This window comes from Cherax quadricarinatus, chromosome 14 (genome assembly GCF_038502225.1).
Source record: "Cherax quadricarinatus isolate ZL_2023a chromosome 14, ASM3850222v1, whole genome shotgun sequence".
In the NCBI taxonomy this organism is placed as follows: Eukaryota; Metazoa; Arthropoda; class Malacostraca; order Decapoda; family Parastacidae; genus Cherax; species Cherax quadricarinatus.
This window is the reverse complement of record NC_091305.1, coordinates 11,390,969-11,403,850: the sequence shown is the minus strand read 5'-3', so window position 1 is coordinate 11,403,850 and position 12,882 is coordinate 11,390,969.

The following is a 12,882-nucleotide window of genomic DNA, read 5'->3' as shown; positions in this document are numbered from 1 at the left end:
ATGCGTAGGGTCATCCAGGGGGCAAGAGCACCAGTGTTGGCTCACAGTTTTAAGAAACCATTGGTCTGTGACCTAAGCTGTAAGCCAAAACGTCTGCCCTGTCCTGCTTGCCAGCTAATTATTAGCATTTTACTGAAAGACGTTTAAACCTAATATGTATTTGGGATCTCACGATATAATTATTGTTTGGCTGTGGCGATAACACTACCAGTTTTAGCTTGATTTAAAAGAAGGCCTTTATGTAATTACCTTGTGTTACCCCTCTTCGCTTGACCATATTGACTGTAGTTGGGCTAGCCTAATATAATGTTAGGAATTAAATATTCTAATTGATATTCATTTTTTTACACAACTTTTTATCTGATATTTTTATTATGTATTCCAAGTCAGAAATTTATGGAAAATACATTTACTTACCGGACAGATAAAATTATTGAGTGTACGGTATTTAGGGATAATGACTATTTAGTTTGCTTCGTTAATTTATGAAAATTCATTTTCAGTTACAACGCAGAGCCATTACAATTTAAATTTAAGAAGAGTTCATATAAAGTACTGTAGAATATATTAGTTCAACATTTGCCCGAAATAAACATTTTATTGACGTTGAAAATTCAATATCAGTTTAATAAATAAGACCTTGTTCAATTGAGAAAGATAAGAAAATGAAATATGTAATATATTAACTGCAATAATTTAATATGACATACTTTAATACCGTGGATTTTGCTATTGTTTAATCAGAGCAAAATTTCCTGAAGTAACATGGGAAGCGCGACCGCCATCCCAGGCGGAGGTAAGAGAAGCTGTGCCTCAGTTTACACGTACTGTCCTGTCTAAAGACCTTAATGACGACTTCATTTTCATTGATAGTGTGCAGAGGGTACTATAAAGCAATACTGTGTGCCTACGTAAGATGAGTAGTAGAATTCAAAGGAATATTCAGAGTAGAGACGCATTTAGAGGGAGAAGAGGAGAGGGATCACTTTATTTAATAATATATTCAGTTTTAAAAGTCACAAAGAGATTAAGGAAAGTCTAAAGACATATGAAATTAAGTTTGTCAGGGAATCCAAGATCACTCCAAAGATCTTCTTTGAAGTATATTGGAATAAGATTAGGAAAAAATAGTACCACTTCAATGTAACTCAGGTCAGCTTACTGTTAGTAACAAACAAATATGTACCATTTTTCAATGCTCATGTCTTCCCCTCTCTTTTACACAAAAAGATACAGACGAAATTCCTGAAATCAATAATTATACTGGTCAAGACTAAAACAAATTAACCAGTATCAGTCACATGTGACATGATCCTCCGACAACTAGATATACTGAAGCCGGACAAGTCACTGGGCCCTGATGAGCTGTGTTCAATGTTCTAAAGGAATGGAAGAAGGAACTTAGCAAACGCTTAGCTAAACTTTTTAACAGTCCGCTACAAACGGGTATCGTACCAGGTAAATGGAAAATGGTAAATAAGACATCCATTTAAAAAGTGGAAGATAGGTCCTTAACTTCAAATTATAGATCATTCACCTTAACCTAGAGTGTGGAAAAGTTGATGGAATCAGTAAATGCTACTGCAGTTATAAGCCACCTTGAAAGATATCGTTTTATCAGTTCATCTCAACAAGGTTTTAAAGAGGGCCTTACGAATTAATTAACCTTTTCACTAAGGTATTAGACTCAGTTGACCATAAGAAAGAGTGCAATATTGTATATATGGACTTCAGTAAATCCACTGATAAAGTTTCGCAAAAGAGACTTATTAAGAGAGTAACAGTAAACAGAAAAGGTAGAGAAATTATCTTCTGGGTCGAGGCATGGCTGACTGGTAGGCATCAGAGAATTTTCATTAATGGGAAGAAATCAGAATGGTCACCAACTAGAAGTAGTGGGCCACAGGAGTCAGTATTGGGGGCCCTTGTTCACATTTTACATAAACGACATTCATGAGGTAATAAATAGCAACATAAGTAAGTTTGCTGATGAACTAATATAGGGACTTAAATAATTTCTGATGTGGACACTAGAAGGCAACAAAATGATATGGATGGGTTGATGTTGTGGTCGGAGAAGTGGAAGAAGCAGTTCACTGAAAACAAGTATAAGGTTCTTATCCTAGGAATGCAAAATAACTATGGTACTTATAAACTGAATAAAGTAGAGCTTAGTCAAGAAGGATATACGAAAAAGATTTGAGAGTTTTCGTTAGCAGAAATTTAAAACCAAAGCATCAGTGCATAAGTGTTCGCAATAAACCTAATAGAATTCTTGGCTTCATATCAAGAAGTGTAAGCAATAGAAATCTTAAAGCTATACTCCAGCTTTATATACCTTTGGTTAGGCCTCTTTTAGAGTATGCTGCTTAGTTCTCATTTCTGTATTACAGGACGAACATAAATGCGCTGGAAAATATACAAAGAAGGATGACGATGTTGCCTCCATGTATTAGAAACTTTTCATACGAACTTGCACTCGCTGTAAAGGCGTTGAATCTGGGGAGATATGACTGAAGTGTACGAATGGAAAATAGGAATAAATAAAAGGGATGTAAATAGCGTGTTGAAACTATCTAACCAAGACACGACTCGTAGCAATGAATTAAAGTTGGAGAAATTTAGAATTAGAAAGGATATTGGGAAGTACTGGTTTGGTAGTAGAGTTGTGGATGAGATGGAAAAAACTCCCAGGTGGCGTCAGTGAGGTAAAAGATTTGGGTAGCTTTAATGGCTACATGAAGGGTTGTGGTTAGGTGTGGGTTAGACCTACCTAGCATAAGCCAATAGGCTACCGTGTTCGGACATGCCTGTGTTTTTATGTTAGATAAAGCAGCTAAGACAATGGGAGTTTCGGTTTACCATGAGTTTTTAATCACAAATTACAGAAAACTAATTAGAGTAATATTGATAGTTATTAATACTTCTCATTAGTGCATGTTACGTTAGTGTGTTATGAAAGAGTCGAAGTAAGGGAAACTTACCAATATGAAGTGTTATTACCTGTGGGGAAAGTTAATCGTTCATTTAAATATATATATATATATATATATATATATATATATATATATATATATATATATATATATATATACATATATATATATATATATATATATATATATATATATATATATATATATATATATATATATATATATATATTATATATATATATATATATATATATATATATATATATATATATATATATATATATATATATATATATATATATATATATATATATATATATATATACATATACATACACACAAATGCATGTATAGATACGTACATGCACGCACAAATACATGCGCACATGTATTAAGAACATAAGAACATAAGAACGAAGGAACACTGCAGAAGGCCTACTGGCCCATGCGAGGCAGGTCCAAGTCCCTACCGGCTTAAGCCAATGCACCCAACCTAGTCAGGTCAGGTCACATTGACTTAAGGGAGGAACACGGCAACCGACCTGTTAGCACAAGCTATCAGGTCCAACTCACACCCACCCACATCTACTCATGTATTTATCCAACCTATTTTTAAAGCTACACAACGTTCTGGCCTCTATAACGGTACTTGGGAGTTTGTTCCACTCATCCACAACTCTATTACCAAACCAGTACTTTCCTATATCCCTCCTGAATCTGAATTTTTCCAACTTAAAACCATTGCTGCGAGTCCTGTCTAGGCTAGATATTTTCAGCACACTATTTACATCCCCTTTATTTATTCCTGTCTTCCACTTATAAACCTCAATCATATCCCCCCTAATTCTACGTCTTTCTAGAGAGTGCAGTTTCAGGGCCCTTAGTCTATCCTCATAGGGAAGGTTTCTGATACATGGGATCATCTTTGTCATCCTCCTTTGTACATTTTCCAGAGAATTTATATCCATTCTGTAATACGGTGACCAAAACTGTGCAGCATAATCTAAATGAGGCCTAACCAAGGATGTATAGAGTTGAAGAACAACCTGAGGACTCCTATTATTTATGCTTCTTGATATGAAGCCAAGGATTCTATTAGCTTTATTGCGAACACTTATGCACTGTTGTCTTGGTTTCAGATTACTGCTAACCAGAACTCCTAAATCTTTTTCGCAATCCGTAATATTAAGATCTACATTATTTAGTTTATATGTGGCATGGTTATTGTCCTGTCCAACATTTAGAACTTTGCATTTGTCTATATTAAACTGCATCTGCCACTTCTCCGACCACTGCATCAGTCTATTCAAATCTTCCTGGAGTGCTCGAATGTCCTCGTCAGAATGAATTCGACGGCCTATTTTGGTGTCATCGGCAAACTTGCCGATGTCGCTCTTTATGCCCTCATCTATGTCGTTTATGTAGATTGTGAACAGCAGGGGGCCCAACACTGACCCCTGTGGAACACCGCTCGTGACGCTTCCCCACTCTGATTTCTCCCCATTTATGCAAACTCTCTGCTGCCTATTTGTCAACCATGCCTCTATCCAGGAAAAAATTTCTCCTCCTATTCCATGTGCTTTAATTTTCCTCAATAGTCTCTGATGTGGGACCCTGTCAAAAGCCTTACTGAAGTCCATATACACAATATCATATTCATTACCATGATCTACCTCCTCAAATACCTTAGTGAAAAAAGTTAATAAATTCGTAAGGCAGGAACGCCCCTTTGTAAAACCATGCTGAGATTCGTTGATTAATTTATGCTTTTCAAGGTGGCTACGAACTGCCTCGGCAATTATTGATTCCATAAATTTTCCCACTATGGAGGTTAGGCTTATTGGTCTATAGTTCGAAGCTAAGGACCTGTCACCTGTTTTGAAAATAGGTATCACATTTGCCATTTTCCACTTATCTGGCACCATGCCAGTTTGTAGTGATATGTTGAAAAGATTAGCCAAAGGTGTGCTAAGCTCCTCTTTACATTCCTTTAGAACCCTTGCATACAGTTCATCAGGGCCTGGGGATTTGTTAGGTTTTAATTTATCTATTTGCCTAAGGACCATGTCACTTGTGACCCTAATAGTGCACAGTTTATTATCGTCCTGTTCTACATAATTTATCATTACTGGAATATCGCTGGTATCCTCCTGTGTAAAAACTGAGAGGAAGTATGTGTTAAAAATTCTACACATTTCCTTATCACTGTCAGTGAGCTGACCCGAGGAACTTTTGAGTGGGCCTATCTTGTCCCTGATCTTACTTCTGTATACCTGAAAGAATCCTTTTGGGTTAGTCTTCGATTCTCTTGCAACTTTAACCTCATAATCTCTATTTGCTTTTCTAATTCCCTTTTTTATTTCTCTCTTTAACTGAATATATCGATTTCTTAATTGCCCCTCTCCTCTTTTGATTTGCCTATATATGCCTCTCTTTTGACCAATCAGATATTTTAATCTATTGTTCATCCATTTAGGATCATTTTTGTTTGATCTGATTTCCCTATTTGGAACATAATTTGACTGAGCAGCTAGAACTATGCCCTGGAAAGCATCATATCGGCAACCATCACCACCTACCTGACCCCTAGTCAGGTCATTCCAGTTCAGCCCACCTAAGTAATTTTTCAGTCCTATGAAATCAGCCAAGCGAAAGTCAGGGACGGAGACTTGATTGCCATTATTAGGGGAATTCCATGATATGTTAAAACTGAGTGATTTGTGATCACTCTCCCCAAGCTCATCATTAACCTCAAGATTATTAATTAGTGTTTCCCTACTGGCAAGAACCAAGTCAAGGAGGTTATTTCCCCTAGTTGGCTCTGTCACAAACTGTTTTAAAAAACAATCCTGGATCGTATCAAGAAAGTCACCCGACTCTAAATTTCCTGTCAAATTGCTCCAGTCAATCTGTCTATAGTTGAAATCTCCCATTAGCACAACATTTTCGTATGTAGATGCCTTACGAATTTCGTCCCATAGAAGTTTACTGCACTCCCTATCAAGATTTGGGGCCCTGTAAATCACACCCAAAATTAGTTTTTCTCGGCCCTCGAGAAGCTGTAACCAAACAGATTCAGTGGCTGACGCTTCTAATTTAATATCTTGTCTAACACAACAATTTAAATTGTCTCTGACATACATCGCTACTCCACCACCTTTCCTGTTGACCCTGTCAGTGTGGAATAATTTATAGCCTTGTATGTGACATTCAGAGGGCATCTCTCTATCTTTCAGATTGAGCCAGGTCTCTGTTATAGCAATAATATCTATGTTTCCTGCACTTGCAATTAATCTTAGCTCATCTATCTTATTTCTAACACTCCTGCTATTAGTATAGTAAACCTTAAGGGAGCTAGTCCCTTGCTGCCCTCTGCTGTCCCCCTTTGTTTGCTGACCTGTTCTATTGTCTTTATTTATAACTTCATGCTGAATGCCTTTTATACATTTACTGTTTCCAACCCTAGTGTTGCAACCTGCTTGTTTCCCACACACACCCATACCTCTATCTTCCATCAGTTTAAAATCATAGGCATTTCACCAATGGCCTTCTCAATCGAGTCTGCAAGTGCTACCACCCCTGCCCCAGAGAGATGAACCCCATCCCTTGCATACATATCATGTTTGCCATAAAAGTTGTTCCAGTTGTCAATGAATGGGATTGCAAGTTCCTTGCAGTATCTGACTAGCCAGCAATTTACACCAATTGCCCTAGACAACCATTCATTTCCTACTCCCCTTCTAGGCAAGATGCTACATATGATTGGGATCCCTCCCTTAGACTTAATGAAATCTATAGCTGACCTGTACTTATCTAGCAGCTCTTCTCTCCTACCCTTCCCAATATCATTTCCACCAGCACTGAGACAGATAATGGGCTTGTTCCCATTACCTGACATGATATTATCCAGTCTGTTGACAATGTCCCCAACACCAGCTCCAGGGAAGCACACTCTATCTCTCATCTTCTTATTCCTATTACAAAAAGCACGATCAACATATCTTACCTGAGAGTCACCAACCACAAGAATGCGCTTACCTTCATTAGCAGGGGCAGTAGTACCCTTACCTTCACTGGCCACTGAAGTACATTCATCCTGGAGAACAGAGAAGCGATTTCCTACCTTCAGATCTGCACTCTTAACTTTCCTTACTCTGATGCGCCTCCCTTTACTGTGAACAACTCGCCACTTGTAGCAGGTGCTGGGCTGCACCTCACTGCTGGTAGCCGTTGCTACCACCCCACCTACAGCCTCCTCACAGTGAGAGACAGACTGCACCTCACTGCTAGAAGCCTCATTCCCCACATCTCCAACCACCTCACACTCTCTCCCAGGCCCATTGAGGTGGACCTTCAGCCTCCTAATCTCCTCCTGGAGAAGCAAGACCTCCTCCTTCAACTCTCCAACCTTTATTTTTTTTGTATACATATGGTGTAAACCTTGGTGGCAGATACCGACAAATTGGTTTATAAAACACGTGAGCAAACATTAGGACATATTTATCAGAAAACGTTTCGGTCCTCGAACCATGATCACTTCTGGCAGAGGTTTTTTAAAAAGACAGTACAGTCATGCGTCACTTAACGACGGGGATACGGTCTAAGAAATGTGTCGTTATGCGATTTCATAAACTTTGCTCCTAGGCTACAAACCTTAGGGGCCATGTTGAACAAAACAACACAAGATTAAATCAAGCACAAGGGAAAATGATGCTATCAGTATAATAAATGCATAAACAAATAACGTAATAACGCATTACGCTACGACATCACTAGGCAGTAGGAATTTTTCAGCTCCATTGTAATCTTTTGGGATCACTGTCATATATATGCCGTCCGTCATTGACCGAAACGTCTTAATGCGACGCATGGCTATAACTCTCTCTCTCTCTCTCTCTCTCTCTCTCTTTATATATATATATATATATATATATATATATATATATATATATATATATATACATATATATAAATCGTCTTTCAACAAACCAGCTGTATCCCACCGAGGAAGGGTGGCCCAAAAGGAAAAACGAAAATTTCTCCTTTTACATTTAGTAATATATACAGGAGAAGGGGTTACTAGCTCCTTGCTCCTGGCATTTTAGTTGCCTCTTACGACAGGCATGGCTTACGGAGGAAGAATTCTCCGCCTACATATATATATATATATATATATATATATATATATATATATATATATATATATATATATATATATATATATGTATATATATATATATATATATATATATATATATATATATATATATATATATATATATATATATATATATATATATATATATATATATATATATGCAAAACAACCACTGTGAAAGAATAGAGAAGTTCCAAGCGCTTTCGTGACTACTCACATTATCAAGGAACAATGAAAGTAAAGCATCAAAGGAAGGTATATAAAGGGGTAGCCCACACCTCACTCACCCTTTATATACCTTCCTTTGATTCTTTACTTTCATTGTTCCTTGATAATGTGAGTAGTCACGAAAGCGCTTGGAACTTCTCTATTCTTTCACAGTGGTTGTTTTGCATATTCTGAAATCACCTGTTTACTGTGATGTTATTGCATATATATATATATATATATATATATATATATATATATATATATATATATATATATATATATATATATATATATATATATATATATATATACACTGATCTGTGGCAGAAGGAGACTCGAACCTACGTACCATAGGAAAAGGTACGCAGTGCTTTACCAATCTACCTAGACTGGACAATATCTTGGCGTGTAGCTTGCGCTACACGTTTGATCCAAGGCAGCCAGCTATAAGGGAGAATACTTACAGCTTTTCACCTCATCCCCTGCATGCATCAGCCTTACTAGAGATTTTAACAATGCAAGGAATTCGCGAGAGCAGGCGAAATATACACAAACACTGATCTCTGACTGAAGGAGACTCGAACCTACGAACCTTAAGACAAGGTACGCAGTGCTTTACCAATCTACCCACACTGGACAATACCTTGGCGCGTAGCTTGCGCTAAACGTTTGATCCAAGGCAGCCAGCTTTCAGGGAGAAGGCTTACAGCTTTTCATCTCATCCCCTGCATGCATCAGCCTTACTAGAGATTTTAACAATGCAAGGAATTCGCGAGAACAGGCGAAATATACACAAACACTAATCTCTGGCTGAAGGAGACTCGATCAAACGTATAGCGCAAGGATCAAACGTATAGCACAAGCTACACACCAAGGCATTGTCCAGTGTGGATAGATTGGTAAAGCACTGCGTACCTTGTCCAAAGGTTCGTAGGTTCGAGTCTCCTTCAGCCAGAGATCAGTGTTTGTGTATATTTCGCCTGCTCTCGCGAATTCCTTGTATATATATATATATATATATATATATATATATATATATATATCGTGCCGAATAGGTAGAACTTGCTATCTTGGCTTAAATAGCAACGCTCATCTTGCCATATAGGACAAGTGAAAATTTGTGTATGCAATAATTTCGCCAAAATCATTCTGAACCTAACGAAAAAAATATATTTCACTGTGTTTGTTTAGTATTAAATTATTGTAAATAAATCTAAAATATATTTAGTTGGGTTAGGCTAAAATAAATTGTTCTTGTTATAATAAGGTTAGGTAAGTTTTCTAAGATTCTTTTGGTGCAAAATTATAAATTTTTACATCACCATTAATGAAAAAAATATATCTTTAAAAGCATAAAAGAAAATTTTAGAAAGGACTTAATTTTAAATGAGTTCTTTCTAATTGACCAGTTTTACATATTCGGCACGACATATATATATATATATATATATATATATATATATATATATATATATATATATATATATATATATATATATATATATATATATATATATGTATGTAGGCGGAGAGTGAGATGTGAGTGATGAGGGATGAGACTCAACTCTTCTTCACCGAACAAGATCTTAGAAGCCTCCCCAATCACCGTCACCGACACCGACACCATAGAACATAAATCCTAGAAACTACAAAATTTCAGAAACATTAGCATACATGATACTCAACCCGGCAAAGCACCACCTACCACACAGGAGTCCACCTGTCCTCATCCCATAATGACAGTATACATTGTATTTTTAACCTCTGTATGTTAGAAGTGATCAAGGTCCCAGGACCGAAACGTTTTCTAGTAAATATGTCTTAGAGTTTGCTTACGTATCTTTCTAAACAACTGTATACACATGAAAATGCATGTATATGTATAAAAAATAATGCGCACAAATATAGGCACATATACGTATACATATTGTAATATTTTGCTACATTGAAATTGTATGACCACCCTTCAATATTCCTTTTGCATGCACTGGGCTTATAGAAAACGGCATACCTTTCTTGGATCGTGCAGCGACCTAAATTCATCTGGTTGTCAATGAAGGTCACATGGTAAGTGGTCTATGTTGCCCTCACACCTTGAGTAATGGTTATTAGTTTGTTATCTGTCCAAGATGGCCCTGAGTGGCTTGAGTCGAACCCTTCAATTTGAGCCAAGGTTATTAGTCGAGGTTATCTCATAGTGACCTGTACAGAACCCACAACCTGAGCCAAAGTTAGAGCTAAGGAAGGGATAGCAGTAATGTTGAAGGATCAGTTATGGAAGGAGAAAAGAGAATATGAATGTGTAAATTCAAGAATTATGTGGATTAAAATAAAGGCTGGATGCGAAAAGTGGGTCATAATAAGCGTGTATGCACCTGGAGAAAAGAGGAATGTAGAGGAGAGAGAGAGAGATTTTGGGAGATGTTAAGTGAATGTATAGGAACCTTTGAACCAAGTGAGAGAGTAATTGTAGTAGGGGACGTGAATGCTAAAGTAGGAGAAACTTTTAGAGAGGGTGTGGTAGGTAAATTTGGGGTGCCAGGTGTAAATGATAATGGGAGCCCTTTCATTAAACCTTGTATAGAAAGGGGTTTAGTTATAGGTAAAACATATTTTAAGAAAAAGAGGATAAATAAGTATACAAGATATGATGTAGGGTGAAATGACAGTAGTTTGTTGGATTATGTATTGGTAGATAAAAGACTGTTGAGTAGACTTCAGGATGTATATGTTTATAGAGGGGCCACAGATATATTAGATCACTTTTTAGTTGTAGCTACACTGGGAGTAAAAGGTAGATGGGATACAAGGAGAATAGAAGCATCAGGGAAGAGAGAGGTGAAGGTTTATAAACTAAAATAGGAGGCAGTTAGAGTAAGATATAAACAGCTATTGGAGGATAGATGGGCTAATGAGAGCATAGGCAATGGGGTCAAAAAGGTGTGGGGTAGGTTTAAAAATGTAGTGTTAGAGTGTTCAGCAGAAGTTTGTGGTTACAGGAAAGTGGGTGTGGGAGGGAAGAGGAGCGATTGGTGGAATGATGGTGTAAAGAGAGCAGCAAGGGAGAAAAAGTTAGCATATGAGAAGTTTTTAAAAAGTAGAAGTGATGCAAGGAGGGAAGAGTATATGGAGAAAAAGAGAGAGGTTAAGAGAGTGGTGAAGCAATGTAAAAAGAGAGCAAATGAGAGAGTGGGTGAGATGTTATCAACAAATTTTGTTGAAAATAAGAAAAAGTTTTGGAGTGAGATTAACAAGTTAAGGAAGCCTAGAGAACAAATGGATTTGTCAGTTAAAAATAGGAGAGGAGAGTTATTAAATGGAGAGTTAGAGGTATTGGGAAGATGGAAGGAATATTTTGAGGAATTGTTAAATGTTGATGAAGATAGGGAAGCTGTGATTTCGTGTATAGGGAAAGGAGGAATAACATCTTGTAGGAGTGAGGAAGAGCCAGTTGTGAGTGTGGGGGAAGTTCGTGAAGCAGTAGGTAAAATGAAAGGGGGTAAGGCAGCCGGGATTGATGGGATAAAGATAGAAATGTTAAAAGCAGGTGGGGATATAGTTTTGGAGTGGTTGGTGCAATTATTTAATAAATGTATGGAAGAGGGTAAGGTACCTAGGGATTGGCAGAGAGCATTCATAGTTCCTTTGTATAAAGGCAAAGGGGACAAAAGAGAGTGCAAAAATTATAGGGGGATAAGTCTGTTGAGTATACATGGTAAAGTGTATGGTAGAATTATGATTGAAAGAATTAAGAGTAAGACGGAGACTAGGACAGCAGATGAACAAGGAGGCTTTAGGAAAGGTAGGGGGTGTGTGGACCAGGTGTTTACAGTGAAACATATAAGTGAACAGTATTTAGATAAGGCTAAAGAGGTTTTTGTGGTATTTATGGATTTGGAAAAGGCGTATGACAGAGTGGATAGGGGGCCAATGTGGCAGATGTTGCAGGTGTATGGTGTAGGAGGTAGGTTACTGAAAGCAGTGAAGAGTTTTTACGAGGATAGTGAAGCTCAAGTTAGAGTATGTAGGAAAGAGGGAGATTATTTCCCAGTAAAAGTAGGCCTTAGACAAGGATGTGTGATGTCATCATGGTTGTTTAATATATTTATAGATGGGGTTGTAAGAGAAGTAAATGCGAGGGTCTTGGCAAGAGGCGTGGAGTTAAAAGATAAAGAATCACACAAAAAGTGGGAGTTGTCACAGTTGCTCTTTGCTGATGACACTGTACTCTTGGGAGATTCTGAAGAGAAGTTGCAGAGGTTGGTGGATGAATTTGGTAGGGTATGCAAAAGAAGAAAATTAAAAGTGAATACAGGAAAGAGTAAGGTTATGAGGATAACAAAAAGATTAGGTGATGAAAGATTGGATATCAGATTGGAGGGAGAGAGTATGGAGGAGGTGAATGTATTCAGATATTTGGGAGTGGACGTGTCAGCGGATGGGTCTATGAAAGATGAGGTGAATCATAGAATTGATGAGGGGAAAAGGGTGAGTGGTGCACTTAGGAGTCTGTGGAGACAAAGAACTTTGTCCTTGGAGGCAACGAGGGGAATGTATGAGAGTATAGTTTTACCAACG